The sequence below is a fragment of the Ictidomys tridecemlineatus genome, chromosome 5 (genome assembly GCF_052094955.1).
Source record: "Ictidomys tridecemlineatus isolate mIctTri1 chromosome 5, mIctTri1.hap1, whole genome shotgun sequence".
NCBI classification, from domain to species: domain Eukaryota; kingdom Metazoa; phylum Chordata; class Mammalia; order Rodentia; family Sciuridae; genus Ictidomys; species Ictidomys tridecemlineatus.
Window position 1 is genome coordinate 132,967,113 of NC_135481.1, and position 17,446 is coordinate 132,984,558.

General features: G+C 40.0%; 1 long non-coding RNA gene across 1 annotated transcript; it reads right to left on the bottom strand.

The window, feature by feature from the left end:
- Positions 1-471: 471 nt before the first annotated feature.
- LOC120886513 (uncharacterized) lies at positions 472-3,982 on the bottom strand. Its single transcript, XR_005729496.2, has 2 exons — positions 3,800-3,982; positions 472-3,267 (listed from the first exon to the last, which is right to left on the bottom strand). It is a non-coding gene; the product is annotated as an uncharacterized LOC120886513 (long non-coding RNA).
- Positions 3,983-17,446: the final 13,464 nt, after the last annotated feature.

The following is a 17,446-nucleotide window of genomic DNA, read 5'->3' on the forward strand; positions in this document are numbered from 1 at the left end:
AGGGCAGGAAGTGTTTTAAGGCTCTATCAAAAACTTTTTAAATATAGGCTACTTGTTTCCTTGGCAATCAAGTTATTTCAAAAACTTAGCAGCTTTCTGACATATTTTCTTCCAAGTAGCTCCATGTGCCATACTCCAAATTCTTTCTTAGGTATGATTTTCAAGACTAGTATTTTTAGTACTTCCTCACATTCATTCCAGCTCTCTTCCTAATGCTGCTACCTTGAGGCCATCTCAAATAATTATTAATAAGGCCACATCCACATCTTTAGTCTGATCTTTACCACAGGACGGAATCATTGTGTTTAAATGGTAGATCTCACAGGGCATTTTTTCTTATATGTATTGTCCAAAGCATTGGATTTTCTCTATATACTCCTTTCACTTATGCTTGCAAATTGGCCAATTATTTCCTGAGTGTGCCTGTCTATCATGATACAAAACCAAAAGGAAAAAGTAAGAGCCAACACGTTTTCTCCAGTCTCAGTTTCATTACACAGGTATTCTGCCATTAAAATTATCAAAGGTGACAGTTTCGCCAAATATTTTGCTGCTACATAAATGGGTCTCCATCTTTCTTCCATCTGATTTTTTCACTGTTTGACAGGTAAGTAATCCAATGTCATATACAGTATTTTAGGATTTTGTTATAGAAACACCTTACTTTAAATTGCCATTTCTAAATCAGGTAAGGCAACACTAGCTGTAACAGCAGATAAACCACAAAAATCTCATTCGGATAACATAATATTACAGTTGAGGATGTCTAGTCTGAAAGTGCAAAATCTAAAATCCTCAAAAATCCACAACTTTTTGAATACTGACGTGATATTTCAAGTGGAAAATTCCACACCTGGCCTCATGTGTTAGGTTGCAATCAAGATACAGGCAAAATTTAAAATATTGCATAAAATTACCTTCAGTCTATGTGTTTCAGGTATATAAGAAACATAAGTGAATTTTGTGGGACATGAGTCCCATTATCAAGATATATCATTTAGAAAGAGAGAGAGAGAGACAAATATCTAAAAATCTAAACTAAATCTTAAGTACTTCCAGTCCTAAATATTGTAGATAAGGGATATTCAACCTGTAGTGTATTTCTAGCTCACATAAATCCAAAATAGATGTTTCTGATCAGCATGCAACTCTCCCCCAGTGACAATTCAGGAATCCAGAATCCTTCCATCTTAAAGCACTACTATCTTCAAAATTGGAGCATATCAGGAAGAACATATTGGTAGCTGGAATATGGAGCAAATACCTTTCATTCACATTTCATTCGATGGAACTCAATCACAAGGTCATATTCATTATAAGAGAGGCTGGGAAAAGTAGTCTAAGTGTATTCCCACAATGAAGAGAAAATATATGTGGCAATCAACTAGCTATGTGATATACATCCAGTTCCCAAATTTTAATTTAACAATCTCTTCTGTTTTCTAGGTATCAAAATGGCCAAAATAATTAAGGACTATTTAAAACAACTTTGCCTTCAGCATTTATTGAGCATATACTCTATGTAAATGAGTGGGCTATGCAAGATAATGAAATCTGCTTGGAACAGTGTATGTCAGTGGAAGATTCTCTGAAAAAACTTTGTATTATTTTCTCTGCCTTCTTTCCAAAAGGAAGAAGAAAAAAAAACACACACTGGATCCTGAGTCTTATTTCAGGCTAAAAGATGGAAGCAACTATTTTTGTCTGGGAGCAAATTTCAGAGGAGGAAAGAAAGGGCACTCTGCCTAAATGCTCCACAGCCAATTACATTTTCTGAGGGAGCATCTCTCCACCCCAGAACTTCTAGCTCCCTCTCTGTTCTTCTATCATGAGGACTTTCCTTCCTGATCTTCAGGGATATGCATGTATCTATCTCCCTGTCTTTCTCCACTTCTCTGCCATACCAACAAGTTCAAGTGCAGCAGTGAGCAAGTACTAGTCCTGCAGTCTCCCCACTTGCACTCCTCCCTTGGAATCCCATGGCCTTCCAAGGGGTCTTCAGATTCTATCCCCCACGTCTGTGTCACTGAAAGCTCCAGAGCTTCCTAGCATATCCATCAACTATAACCTGGGCATTCTTTGCCACCCTCTAGGCTGGAGTCAGCTGGAAGGGATACATGTCCTTACACCTTCCTCTAAAATCTAAGATCCCCCATACCCTATATCACCCAGCCTCCCTTTGCTCCTGTTCCTTCAGGCACAACTTGTTTTGTTCTTGACATTACATTTCAGATCTAATCACATCATCCCAAATGAAAAATGAAACATGCAATGTGATTCAGTTTTACACCCAAAGCCTTTCAAGTCCACAAAATATTCAAAGTCACTCACAACCCTTCCTATCCCAGGAGTTCCTTGGGGATTTTCTGTTAGGAAGTCCAAGAAAGTCTAAGGAACAATCAAAGCCGATATCAGAGGGACTGATGATGCCTTAGAACCAACACCGATGACAGGACACTCCTTCTTCTTTGCAGTAGCAAAGTTCAGTACGTTGTCCCTTGACTTTTTTCTCTGAGGGGCTAGCCCATCCATGTACCTCTGGATTTGGTCTTGGCCTGTAAGCTCCTCCAAACTCTGGGTCAATTTTCCCTCAATGACCACAGGATGACCAGAATTAGAGCTGGGACCAAAGGACCATCACAATCATCATCCTCCCTGAGCCAGGCATTTCCCTTCGAGAGGAATCAGACAGCCTGCAGAAGCCAGTGGAGAGTACACTGATGGAGCCCAGCAGGGTTCCAATGTGCAAAGAGGCATTCAGCCTCTAATTAATTAACTAATTCATCTGATCAATCCATAAACATATGCTGATGCTTTCTCTCTACCAGTTCCTGTGCTGGGCAATGGGGACAAGGTGACTCATGCATTTTCTCTTTCAAGACATCATCCCAGGGAAATTTTCCTGCCAGGAGGAGATTTTGGTCCATTCTTTTTTTTTTCCACAATACCTTTATTTTACTTATTTACTTTTATGTGGTGCTAAGGATCCAAACCAGGGCCTCACCCGTGCTAAGCCAGCACTCTACTCTGAGCCATAACCCCAGCCCTCTCTTGGTCCATTCTAACCTAACTTCTTTTGCTAATTTCTTTCTTTGCCTCTTCTTCTCTTCTGCAGCTTCCCTTCACTTTTCTGCTACAGATATGGTTAAGGGACTTTAATAAAAATGCTCTTCAAGCAACATAGCCTTGTACTCTGTGGACTCCAATTTCTTCACGAGTCTTGGGATCTCCTCAATTTGTTGCATGGTTCTCCTTGCTTGAGGATTGCTAGAAGAAAGGGGGATAGGGTCGCACATAGATGACAGAATATAGGCCTATTTATCTTATCCAGTAAGGTTTCCACATGGCCTGGTGACTGTTTTGGTTCTTCATACTGCAGAGACCTGGAGTGAAGTTCTATCCCCTATGTGTGCATGCACGCGCACGCGCACACACACACACACTCACACACACACACACTCACACCACTACACCACTGCCATTCCTTGGACCTCTCCCATCCACTCATCCCCCCAAATCCCACTCCCCCATAACTATGTGGTCAGGTCTCAATAACTATTTTCCATATAAGGCTCTGGTTGCATCAGCTTTTCTCCTGGGTATAGGTGTCCCTCTAAAGAAATCCTATAAAATCAGCTGTTGCAAGCCTTCTCCAAGAACACCTGCTCCTGGGGCCAGTCCTGCTGTACAATCAGACAGAGGGATCAATGATAAATTAAAATGCCTCTGATGGGGATCCTAAAAAGAAAGGACTGAATGTCCCCCTACTGATTTCTCTCTCAAATGTGAAGAGTCTTACCCTAGGTCCTTAGGCACATTTCCTTCTCATCTTGAGAGCAAGCAGGATCTTCTCTTTCTTCCTTCCAAGCCTCCTGTTATTTGCAGTCTGTCCAGCTGTTTTCCCAGCCTGTGCAGCTGCTATCTCTGCTCACCCAGCTGCTCTTGCAGGACTCAACATGTTTCTTTCTTTGCCTCTTCTTCTCCCTTGGCAGCTGACCCAGCCAAAAAAAAAAAAAAAAAAAGCCACCAATAGTTACCAGCTACTGCAGCCAAGGTCACTACCCACGGCCTGTCCTCCTCCTCTGTATCAGGGTACAAGCCCTGCTCTTTCAGATTCTGTCTTATCTTCAACAGCCCCATTGGAACTGACCAGGGACCCTGTGTGAGCGTGCGCGTGTGTGTTGTCTATTGGAGAACAAATGCTGCTCTATCCTGCAATGTCAAAGATTTGGCATGGAGAAAGAGTGTCCTTGGTGAGCATAAACAGAATGTCTATGTTCTATTCAGTTGCCTCTCCCTTTAGGGTTCTCCACCCAGTTCTCTGATTTCCTACAGGTATAGCTTGTGGCCTTATGGGAGATCCCACTTCAATTACCCCTGGGGCTTTCCTGGGTATATGGGTGATTGTTTGTACCATCGAGTCAAAAATATCTTTCCTCTTCCACTAAGGGAAATCCCCACGAGGTCTCCACATTTCCTTCCTTGTCTATAACCTAAGGCAGATTCTGAGTCATGGTTATTTGTCCCCCAGGGAACACTTGTCTAGAGACATTCTTGGATGTCATGTGGGGAAGGGAGGGTGCTAGTGGCATCTAGTGGGTAGAGGCCAAGCACACTGCTAAACAACCCACAGAGCACAGTGCAGTCCCCACAGCAAACAATTAACTATCCCCAAATGCCAAAACTGGGAGAAATCCTGCATTAAAGGTTTTGGTCTCAAGGAATACACAAATTTATCTCCACCCTTCAAAAACCCATCAACTTCTTCCCACCCATGCTAGAGGCTTACACTCCTTTGACTTCAAATTCTGTGTCCCAAGTCCTTGAAGGAAATATCAATTACAATGTTTGATTTTAAATGAAACAAGGACAGAAATACCTAATGGCAAAGTTTTATTAATTTTAAGGAAGCATACCATACATATAGTTCAGCAAATTTTGTACATTTTGTATTTGTAAAGTGCCTGTCAGCTTAATATTTTATTTCAATACTTTTTGTTGAATATTGAATGATACTGTTCATCAGAACTTGGAAAAATATATGTAATTTTCCCTGGTAATTCTGTAGTTTAAGAGAGAAAATATTGACTTCTTAAAGTTAAGGTATTTTACATCAGCAAATGTATTTAAAGAACAAGAGTAAATCTTATCTTTCTGTAAAGGCTTTCCAGAAGATTTTTCTGATATAGAGGTGTTCTTCTTTCTCTTGACAATATTACAGCAGGTTATCTATAGACTTGAAAATAATAAAATTGCCTTTCTCTAAACATTTTCCTCTCAAGTCAAAGTTCTCGAATTCAGATTAACCTCTAGAGTGAATTCTAATAAGTGACATCTATTGCATCTGGAAACTTTGAAGACACAATCCAATTCGTCAGTCATGAGCAGAGCCCAGGAAACTCGAAGAGAAGAGGGATTGTGAAAGTGAATATGCAACTATGGAGGCCTCTAGCAGGAGCTTGGAGGGTGCAGCAGAATGTGAGGGGCATCCATCAAGAGGGGGAGAGAAAGAAAGGAAGGCAGTCAGAAGAGCCAAGGCCACTGTCCCTCCAGTCAGTGCCTAAGCCCAGGTGAGGTACTAGGACCTCTGCTCTACACAGGACTCTCTAATGGGAGACATACTGTGGATTTTCCCATCAGCCTCCCTCCATCCCTCGCTCCCTTCACAGGTGACAGGCCATCACTGCAGTCTATAGACTGCTCACTCACTCCTCCTTCCTCTTCCCTTGATCCTTCAATAGGGATTTCCCACAAGGAATCTCTTACATCCCTAACTCCATCTTGGCCTGTCCTTCTCAGAGAGTCCAAGTTAGCATAATGCTTCCTGAGAGAGCTCCAAGATGAGGCCCTAGAACTGGATGACTCACTGAAAGACTTTCATCTCTCCTGGGATCACAAATTCAAAGCCAGCCTCAGCAACTTAGCAAGCTCTTGTCACAAAATGAAACATAAAAAGGACTGGGGAAGCAGCTCAGTAGTAAAGTGCCCCTGGGTTCAGTCCCCAATTCATTTCTCCCATGGCACATTCCATGGCATAAGACAGCTGCCTAATTACTAAATATTTCACAGGTGATAATCTGAGAATATGTCTCAGTGGAGAGCAGTTTCTTGATGTTACAGTAGATTTTAGAAGCCAAGAGAAAGAGATGGCCCATTGCTGAGCAAAAAGGACATGTCTGAGTTATTTTGATAGAGGATGGATATAAAAAATCTCAGGGCAGTGGGTATGCTGAAATGGATAAATATTATATGAGGCCAAAACACCCACTAGAGAATTGTATTCCACAGGTAGGCCCGGTGGGTCTACTATTCACCAACGCCACCAGAAATGACAGGAGGCACCAACATCATTAATCAATTCAATGATGATTGTCTCTGAAGATTGGGGGTGACTATAGGTGAGAAACTCACAAGGTTGTGCCTATTAATGGCAATTTGTAAAATGGGTCCTAAATGACCATGTATCCACAGTTGTCCATCATAAACTGGTTCTCCCAGTTTAAAAAGTTCCTTCATAGGACTATGGGTTTGTATTAGTCAGTTTTTCACCACTGTGACAAACATACCTAAAAAGGGGGTCACAAGCACAGGAAGAACCAGGAACAAAATATATAATCCCTAAGGACATGCCCCTAGTGACCCATTTCCTCTAGCCATGCCCCACCTGCCCATAGCTACCATCTTGTAATCCCTTCAAATTATAAATCAAATGGATTAATCCACTTATTAGGTTACAGTTTTCATTCTATCTTATGCATTAACACAGGAGCTTTGGGGGGGACACTCATCCAAACATTGACAGGGCTGTATACAACTTGAGTAAAACCTGAGACAATTTGCTTTGGATTTATCTTGCTATGTATATTGGAGTCTATTTCCAAATCCTTAGACAAATGATACATTTAAAACCACAGACAAAAAAAAAAAGCCTACAAAGGAGAATTGAATGTCATGAAAGAGCCTCAGTATGCTTATTTTAAAACTGTGAGTGTGTTTGTGTGTGTGTGTGTGTGTCTTAAAAACATTTTCAACCCCCTCCCCAGGTGTGATTCCATCATCATCATTTCAACCAACCAATATACAATTAGAGAAGCTAATCTGAAAATCTCCATTACTGAGTTATATACACATTGACACTAATAGGTGACAGGTACATGATCTCTCTTTCTAGAAGTAAGTATAATCTTTTTTTTTTAAATTTGAATGGAACCCTTTTTGAAATTGAGTTTAGAAATAAACTTAAAAACATTTGTCAACAAAAAGAAAGATTAAACAAATGGATGCACAAGATGGGAATAATCAACAAGCAGTAATCAAGAGGACGGACATAAAATAAGAAATGTTCTTCAGCTGTGAGCACTGAAAGGCAAGATGTTGGGAACAGGGGTTAAAACACATTGAATAAATGCTCAAAATGCTGCATGATGAAGAAACTTCATTTAAACATCTGTTTGAGATACTTTCTCTAATATAAGATCCACTCATGAGGTTTGTGCATAAAGACAAAACCTACAGAGAACAAATATTATTCCCCAGAAAGCTGGACGATATCCATACTGAGCATAGTTGACCCTCAAGCTCACTAAATGTTATACTTGAGATGAAAAAATCATTAACTGCATACAAATAAAGCATAGGAATAAATGAATGTATTATTATTTTATTAATAATGACTATACTTTGCTAAGTAGCATATCTTACACTAAGATACTTCCAGTTTTAAGTACATACCAGAGACCAACAATTGCGAGGATGCATTTAGGATCCATTTATTAGTAGTATTGTTTCAAATCTCTTTGAGCATGTACATCAATGTGTTATTGTCATAAAAGTTTCATTTCAATAGCTCAATAACCATTAATACACACTTAGGGCTAAGTGCCAGGCCGATTCCAACAACTCCAATCCAAAGGAGGAATGAAAATGAATGAAAACCTCAAATCTATATTTCCCATTTAGGGAGAAAAGCCTTCTCCAATTTCACTTGTAAATTTATGAGAAGTTTGAGACTACTGGGTAAATGGCAGACAAGATGAGATCTTGAATTGCTGCTAAATATCATGCCCTCTGCTTAGTAAGGTTGGGGCCACCATGTAGCTCGCAAGAAGAATGAATAATCCAGATCTCTAGGTTCTTGATGGAAGTAAGCTGTATATTGAATTTGGAAACCAGAATAAAATTCCTTCCAGGGCAACTCAATTATTCCTCTTCTATGATTAGAACATTGAAACTCTTGCAGACCAATCTCAGACCAATCTCCAAAAACAATCAAATTTTGAATCTTTTCACAACAGCAAACTATATAGAATTTGAAGCACAGGACGTTTCAAGTGCAAAAACTGTGTGCATTTTAAATGGCATCACAGTGTGGTACCATCTTGTTAAATGGAGTCCTAGAGGGGACTTCATGGCCATGGGCAGTCTGTACACAAGTTGAAGCTGTTAAGGAAGAAACGGCCTCTCAGTGTTTGAGGGAGGAACAGCTCCTGCCCCTTGCTAAGAACTCGGAGGCAATGTGCAGAGAATCTCCCGGCTGTTCAGTGTGCTTAACGGCTCGTTAAGTTTAAATATGATTTAGGGGCTAAGCCCACAAGCTCACTGAACAGTTGTCCTAAGCCACTGAAACTTTTCCAAATGTTGGGTTGGCAATTGCTGAGGTCACATTTAGAGTGCGTAGAGGGGAGGCAGCAGAGCTGAGAGAACTGCCCAGCCATATCATATGAGAATATATATCCAGTGTCCTCAACAGAAACCCTTCCTGTATTCATCTTCTAGGGCTGCCAAAATACTAAAAATTGAATGTCTTAATAGAAATTTATTGTCTCTCAGTTCTAGAGGCAAGAAGTCCAAAATCAAGGTGTTAGCAGGGTCGGTTCCCCCGTGGGCTTCGAGGAAGAATCTGTTCCCGGACCCTCTGCTCATCTTATCTCCCTATATGTTCACTCTGTCCCGGGTGAAGTCATCCTCAGCTGTTCCCAAGGGCTCTCCCTTAAGGATTACTGGAGTAGAGAGTTTTCCAACAACACTCTCAGGTGAGATTCTGGATAGAGGTGGGAAGCAAGGTTTGATTTCTCAGCATGCTCAGAATATTACTGGTATGTTAGTCAGCTTTCCATTACTGTAACAAATACCTGAGATAATCAGATTATACTGGAAAAAAGGTTTATTTTGGCTTTCAGAGACTCCAGTTCAATGTTTGGCCCCATTGCTTCTGGGCCTAGGGTGAAGCAGCACATCATGGCTCAAGAATTGTGTGGCAGAGCAAGCTGCTCCTCTCATGAAGCCAGAAGCAAAGAAAAGGAAAAAGGAAGTGATGAGAATTCTACACCCCCTTCTGCAGGCACACTTCCAACAACCTAACCTTTCACTAGGTTCCACCACCGAAACCTCCCACCACTTGCCAATAGCACCAAGCCAAGAACCAAGACTTTAACAGGTGGAATTTTGGAGTAAATTCCAGATCCAAACTATAGCCCAAGGCATATTCACAGAAGTTTCCTTTTTTTGCAAAGCAGTTTTCTTCCCATCCACCTTCCCTTGTTGGGAAGGAAGTCTGTAACAAATTAGAATTTTAAAATAGAGACATGACTTAGAATAGTCAAATTCTTTGAGTAAGTATCATATCAACTGCCAGAGGCTGGGAGAAGAAAGTAATGGGGAGTTACTGCTGAATGGGTACAAAGTTTCAGTTTGAGATGACACCAAAATTCTGGAGTTAGAGGTGATGGCTGTAGAACAATAGGAATATAATTAATGCCATAGAACTGTCACATAAAAATGGTTCAATTGGTAAATTTTGAGTTACAAATATAATATTACCATTTATGATGGTAATTTTTAGGTAGCAACTTGACCAGTCTAAAGGGAACCCAGATAGCTAGTAAAACATTATTTCTGGATACATCCATGAAGGTATCTTCTGCAGATATTATGATTCAAATATCAATAGACTGAATAAAGATCTGCCCTTACCAATGTGTATCAGCTCCATGAAATCCACTGAAGTCCCAGAAAGAACAAAAAGGAAGAAGAAGGGTGAATTCACTCTTTTCTGGAACTGTAACATTCACCATCTCTTGCCCTTGAATATCAGAACTCTAGGTTCTCAGGCCCTTGGCCTTGAACTGAGATTTATACTGTTGACTCCCAGAGTTCTCAGGCCCTCAGCCTCCGGCCAAATTATCTCTAGTTTTCCTGCAGACAACATATCATGGGACTTTTCTCAGCCTCCGTAATCATGAAAGCTAATTCCCGTAATAAATCTCCTCTTCTCTATCTCTTTATACAGACTGTTAGTTCTGTTTCTCAGAAAAACCCTAATACAATATTTTAGCACAGATTTTTTTTTCTGAAACTTAAACATAAAAACGGGGGACCTATTAGTAAAAATAGCATCTAGATGTTATCCTATGAGAAGCTGTTAGTATTAGATTTAATTGTGTTGTAGATATTCCACTCTATATATTATTATATGCACTATACAATATAGTAAATATATACTCATAATTATATGTATATGTATCTATATAATTTCTCCTTCAATATATACAATACAGACCTGTCTCCCAACAGGAGGATGGTGCTAGACTTTCTTTAGATGGATTTGGAACCCTTGTGCAAGGTCAGCAATACAGAGAATATCAAGAAGATTGTGTCTAAGATGTAAGAGGAAGATGAGAATGTAGAAGGCAACCAGCATACCCATCAGAGGTCGTCTCTACAGAATATGGAAGGAGACGCAAATTTGCAATTTCATCTGGACTTCTTGTCTATTTAGGGTTGCCAAATATTTTCCCACTTCTCTTCACCAAAGCCTTAAATGCCTAAAAATATGATGGTCCCTATGGACAATTCCCCAGCTAGCTCATGGCCAAACCCAATATGAAAGTCTCTACTTGAACAGTGGGTGCAGACCTCAACGCCCTCCATCTCCAGTTATTCACCAAATCATACCTGGCATCAGGTTATAATGGTTTATAACAGAATTAACCTCATTATAGGTCAGTTGTGTGACTCATCCATCAAGAAATTAAATGCTATCTAAGGCCACTTATAGGAGAAGGGTAGCCCTGCTCTGCCCCTGTCAATCTGCAGTTAGAGTGTGACCATCCAATTTTGGACCACCAGAATCCATTTAGATGAACACACAGAGAAGGGTGATTGGCTCCAAAGCACATTCCTTACAAAAACATTAAAGCCCTAAAACTGGGTAGAATGGAAGCAAGAAGATTCAGGATCTCATGATTGATGTCTTCAAGTATATATGAAGGGTTGTCAGGTAAAAAAAAAAAAAATTGACTTGATGTGGAAAATGAAAGCTGCTGAGTAGTGCTTCAGTTTTTGACTGTAGACAAGGATGAGCTCTCTCATAACTGGCCTGCCAAAAGGCACAAGAGTAATGACTTTCGTGGTCCTAAAGTTCTTCAAGAAAATGGTGAGTTGAGGAGGCAATGCCAGCACTGGTAGAGGCACTGATTGAACTAGATGACTTTTAAGCTTCCTCTTTGTCCTAAGATTCTGAAAACCACAAAGCATCTCATTTTAAACTGCTCCTTCCCAATCCAGCTGCCATGTCCCTGGCCTAGGGCCCTCATCACCTCAATCTTGGATCACTGATCACTTTTGCAAGAAACCAACCCTGCCTACCACCTGCAAATTCATCTTTCTAAACTATTACTTTCCTTAATGGGGCTGCTCTGTTCAAAGACCCATCCTGATCCCATTAAACCTTAAACACTTCTCCTGGCATTTCAAACCCTTGACAAGCTCCCCACATCCTAGGGAGTCGTAAACTCAACTCCAGGTAGACTGTCCTTTTCCCTATCCCACCAGGTCTTCCCATGAATCTTTATATTCTAAAACTCAACCTATTTCCTAGGCAGTGGGAAGACTTCAAGCAAAGTCACAAATATATAAAACCACAAGACATGTTCAGGAAAGAATAAACAAAAGTGTTTTCTCTGTGACTCCCGTCTAGGTCTCAATTCCCTGACACTGCATTTCGTCATCACCTCAAACATCCTGAAGCCTGTGTTTCACTGTGATGCCCTAAGGCAGCAGAGTTCTAAATCTCTTCATCCATCTTCACTCCTCAGAATGAAGCACATGCAATCGCCATTACTGCAGGTCACAACGGACCAGTATCACCAATTTCACAGTCCAACTTAACTCTTTTTTAAGGCTCTTTTAGAACTCCCTCCTCTTGTCCTTTCAGCATCCCACTCTACTGCCTCTCAGCTGCCTCCTGGATCAGGGTCATGGCACTTTCCCAGCACTTGCAGCTCCCCATTAACAAACAGAAAACAATATGAAAACCACGTTTTCAATGTGTGCAAGACACACCCTAAAACCCTCAGTGGAGACTCCCAAACTCTCTATGATCTGCATCTGACCCACTTGTCCAAACTGCTACCCTTCACTTCACTGAAACCCTCACTGAAAGAGCCCTGGAGCTCCTCTAGCCCTGTGGTTCCCAGGCCTGGCTGTCTTCATCAGTCATTCTGTCTAGCCATTCATTCATTCATATATGGATTTATCATGCCTGACACTTTAAAAAATATTAAATTAATATGCTTTATTTTTTAGGGAAGTTTTAAAATCACAGCAAAATTGAGCATAAAGTACATAGTACTCATTCACACAAACTGTTCCCCTACCTCCAACGTCTTGCTTCGGGATAGTATATTTATTACAATTGGTGAGCAAGCATTGACACATCATTATCAAACCCCCCCCCAAAAAAATGTTCTGGAATAGGAAATATGTACTTTAAAAAGAAATATCCAGGGGCCAGGGTTGTGGCTTAGTGGTATGGATGCTTGCCCAGCATGCGTGAGGCACTGGGTTCAATCCCCGGAACCATGTAAAAATAAAAAATAAAGTTATTATGTCAATCTACAACTAAAAAGTTTTTAAAAAATTTTAAAAAGAAAAAGAAATATCCAAAAAGTACAAAAGGATATACAGGGAAAAGCAAATCTCTCTCCAGCCCCTGACCCCCGACCCTCACATTAACTCCCCAGTGATATAGTACTTATATATAATTGCACTTGTGTATTTGTTTACATATACAATTTTAATATAATAGCATATCATATGCACTGTAATGAGCTTTAATGTTTTCCAGCTAATAATATACATTAAAAATTGTTCAAAAAATTGTCACTTCACTCTTTTTAACAGCATCCTGCAGAGTCATCTAAAGTATATATTTTTATCTTTAATCATTCATTCCCTACTGATGGACAGAAATAGAGAATTTATAAACTACATTTCCAAGCCTCACTCCAAAATTATTGAAAAAAGAATTTCAATGGGCAGACCCAGGAACTGGTATTTTATACATCTTTTTCAGGTTGATCTCATGTCAGCACCTCAGACAACTACCTTACAAAGCAATAAACAGGTCCATCCTTCTAAAGTTCCAACTGAATTTAAAAAAACTGGAGCTGAAAGATGCAAAGTGATTTTCCAAAAGTCCCACCACAGGGGAATTGGAGGCAGAGTTGTCAGTACAGTAGGGCTCTCTGATTAGGATTTAGGGGTGAGTTAATTCATCTAAGATGCAGTCTATAGAAATGTGACTGCGACATGTTACCCCAAATATTATAGTCCTATTTATCAAGATGTGTTGTGATAATTTTCTTGTAGCACAGCTGCTGATGTTCATAATGAGGACCCTGAAGTGCTTCTGAGTCATCACAGGAACACTGAGGCAATGTCATCATGGTTTTAATGAGAAGTGTGTTTTACTGGACTCAAAATCCATGGGTGGTAGGTTTGGATATTTTCAGTAAACAGTATATTAAATGTACTCATAACACATTGGAGTCACCTCTGGCTATTCCGTAAAAGCAGGAGATTTTTATGCTTTTGCACAGGGCTTGGTCTAGAAAGATCTTGGGTTCCAGAAAGCTATGGTCTCTACTTTAGCAATGACTCCCTGCTTGGCAAACTATTTAAGCTGTTTCTTGAGCTATAAAATGAGGATAATAATTATGTCCATATTATTCACTACTGATGGGGTTGCTTTGAGATAATTTATATGAAAGTATTTTGAAAAGTATATCTCCTATACAAAACAAATAATAGAATTATTTTGTCTGGGCTGGTGGTATTGTTCAGTGGAAGAGTGCATGCTTAGCATTCACAAGGCCAAGTTTGATCCTTAGCCATATATATATGTATTATATATATGTATATATGTATACATATATTGCATTTAATATATAAGCATTTGATGCCATGTTTTAATGCCTAGGCCAAATTAGCTAACATCACTCATGCATCCTGCTTTGCTTTCAATTTTTAAAATCCTTTCAGACTTATAATCACATAGAAGAAAAATGCAAAGCTCATAGGATACAAAGTGAAAAGAAGAGCATACATATGGATCAATAGATGACACTCACTATATATCATGCATTATACTCTCTAAATGCTCCTCAGAGCAATCCTTTGAGGTATGTTACTATTATTATTCCCATCTCATAGATTAAAAAACTAAAGAACAGAGAAGTTTAGTAACCTTCCCAAGTTATACAATTAGTAAGGGCAAAGCCGATTTTCTGTCATCACCCTGAAATAGTGGTATTATTCTTCAAGGATGTCCATTATTTAACAGTTAATTGCATATTTGTATTTGTTTTCTATTTCTGCATAACAAATTGCCCTAAAATGTAGAGGCTTAAACAATCGCATTTCTTAATGCACAGCATCTCTAGATCATCAGAGTGTGGCTTAGATGTGTGTCCCTGAATCAGGTTCCCTTATTAGGTTTCAGTCAGGATGTGGGTCAGGGCTGCAGTTTCATCTGAAGATCCAACTTGGGAAGGATCTATTTCAAGTTAATTTGCAGTAGTTATTGAGAGAGCTCAGTTTCTTATAGGCTATGGGACTATGAAGTCAGTCACAAAATCCACAACCCACATTCAAGGAGACAGGGTTATCCAAGGAGGCAGGGATCTTCCAGAGTCATGATCAAGACTGCCTGCCATGATAGCCTTCCAGAGCTTTTTTACTCAAATTAAAAAAAAAAAAATTTAGAACAAAAAAAAATCATATCCTTTGCATTTTTCCTTTACACACATCAAGGTGATCCCTTCATTTGTTAAAATAGCTAGGGCTCCATTGTGTAGAAGGTATAGAACTTTATAAATAATTCTGCTATTGATGGGCATGTAGGTTATTTCAGGAAAAATAGTCTTTTCCCTATATTCTGAGTATGTATTAGGCATCACTGTGGGTCAGGTTTGTGTGTGGTGTTGGGGGCACAGAAATGGAAGGATAAGATCCCTGCTCTCAAAGCATCCTCAGCCTAGTGGGGAAAGAAAGACAATTAATCAATCAATTGTAAAAGACCCTGGCAGCTGCCTCTGTGAAAGGAGGTACAAAGATGCCATGCAAATCCAAAAGATGGACTGAGCATGTCTGATGACTCCAGAATAACTACCACCTCCTTGTGCCCAGGTGAGCAAACTGAGTCACAACTTGCCATTTGTTTCACCTACACCTCCCCAAAACAACACATGCTATAGCTGGAACCTGTGCTGATGACTCCCCAAGGTGGGTGGAACACATTCATACATGATGCCTAGACCCTTCAATTCTAATATGCCCTAGAGAATAAAATCAATAGGAGAAAGAAAAAAAAAACAGTCAAAGAGTTTGGCATTCTAGAGGCAAACCCATCAATTCCATTTCACTTTTCATTCAGGTGTTAGTATCTTTTAGTTACTCTCTAAATTAGTTCATAAAACATTTTGTATCTGGAAAGGATACATTGAAGAATAAGGTTAAGAGCTGGGTGTAATGGTGCACCCTTGTAATCCCAACAACTTGGAGGTTAATGCAGGAGAATCACCAGTTTGAGGCCAGCCTCAGCAAGTTAGCAAGGCCCTAAGCAACTTAGCAATACCCTGTCTCAAAATAAGTAAATAAAAAAATAGGGCTGGGGATTTAACTCAGTGGCAAAGTATCCCTGTGTTTAATCCCCCCCACCACCACCAAAAAGAATAAAGTTAATGTTAATTGCTCAGTTGGTCAGAGACAAGCCAAGAGCTTTGAGATTAATGTCACAGAAATGGCCCTCACAGGTGCTCTTCACGTGTTTTGGAGTCATTATAGCAACTGGATCCTGTTCCATTATTCAAATCAATTACACTGATTACTAAGAAACATCATTCTCATGCTTTTCTATTTTGTAACAAGTGAGTGCTCAGTTTTTCTGAAAATAACTCCTTTAAAAAAAAAAAACATTTTCCATCATGGTAAAGATAGGAACTTTGTATTTAGATAGACCCATAGTTGGAATCCTGGGTCCAAAATTTCTTGACTGTGTGGTCTCAGGTAAGTCATTTAACTTCTCTCTACCTAAGCTTCCTCATCTTTGAAATGAGTATACTCACACCTGTACCATTATCACAATGCCTGGACAGAGCAAGGGGCTCAATAATCATCATTAACATTCACTGGGCCAATGTAAGGGGTGCTTAACTTTCTCCCACATTCCTGTTACTGGAAAACAGGTTGGCCTTCACCGGGCAGGAAGAGAGCTTTAGCATTTTCAAGTGTGGCTTAGGGCAAGGTTAGTTTGTGACTGGGTCTGGGGAAAGAAGAGGGCAAAAGGGAACCAGAGTTCAAGCATTAGATGGATCCTTATTCCCTAAGAGGAGGGGAATGAAATTTGTCCTAACACTTAAGTGATTTTAAAAGCTCTGCATTACTTGGTGACTAAAATTCACTGGGGATATCAGAGTTTTCCCCCGAGAGCCAAGGGGCTCACTAAATAGGGAAAGGGGAAGAGGTGCTAATATACACCCTTGCTGAGAACTTGCAGCACTTGTCTTAAATGCTGTCTCCTGGCTACAGGGAACCTGACAAGACAGCAAGAGCATAAGAAGTTATGCAGTTAAAAACACCAAGCTTGAGTCTAGGGGGCACTGTGTTTTGAGTATTTGCATTTTACTGCAAATAGGTACAGAAAATCTCAGTGCTGTCTGCCTCATGGTTGTAGAGAAGATAACAAGAGAGGGTGGCAGTGACAGTACTTTGAGTGGTCTGTGTAAGCAGTATCATTATTAATTTGATGCCATCTACTACTCTTTGGTAAATAAAGAGTCCCTTTGGTTGTGACTTCCTGGGCCTAGACATTGGCCTTTACCTTCCCTACCATGTTCCTGATAAAACTGAAGTTAGCCTGGGCAGTGGGTAAACCCAGAACCTCACTGAGGGTCAACCTCTAGGCATTTACATGTTGGAACACTCCACCAATTTCCAGGTAGTGGATGAATAGCAGGGAAGATACATTTGTTTGGTATTTCTCAACCCTGAGCTGGATCATTCTTTGTTGTGGTGCTGTCCTGTGCATTGAAGGACGTTTAGCAGCATCCCTAGTCTCTATCCACGAAATGCCAGTATACTATCCATTTTATTATAATCACCAAAA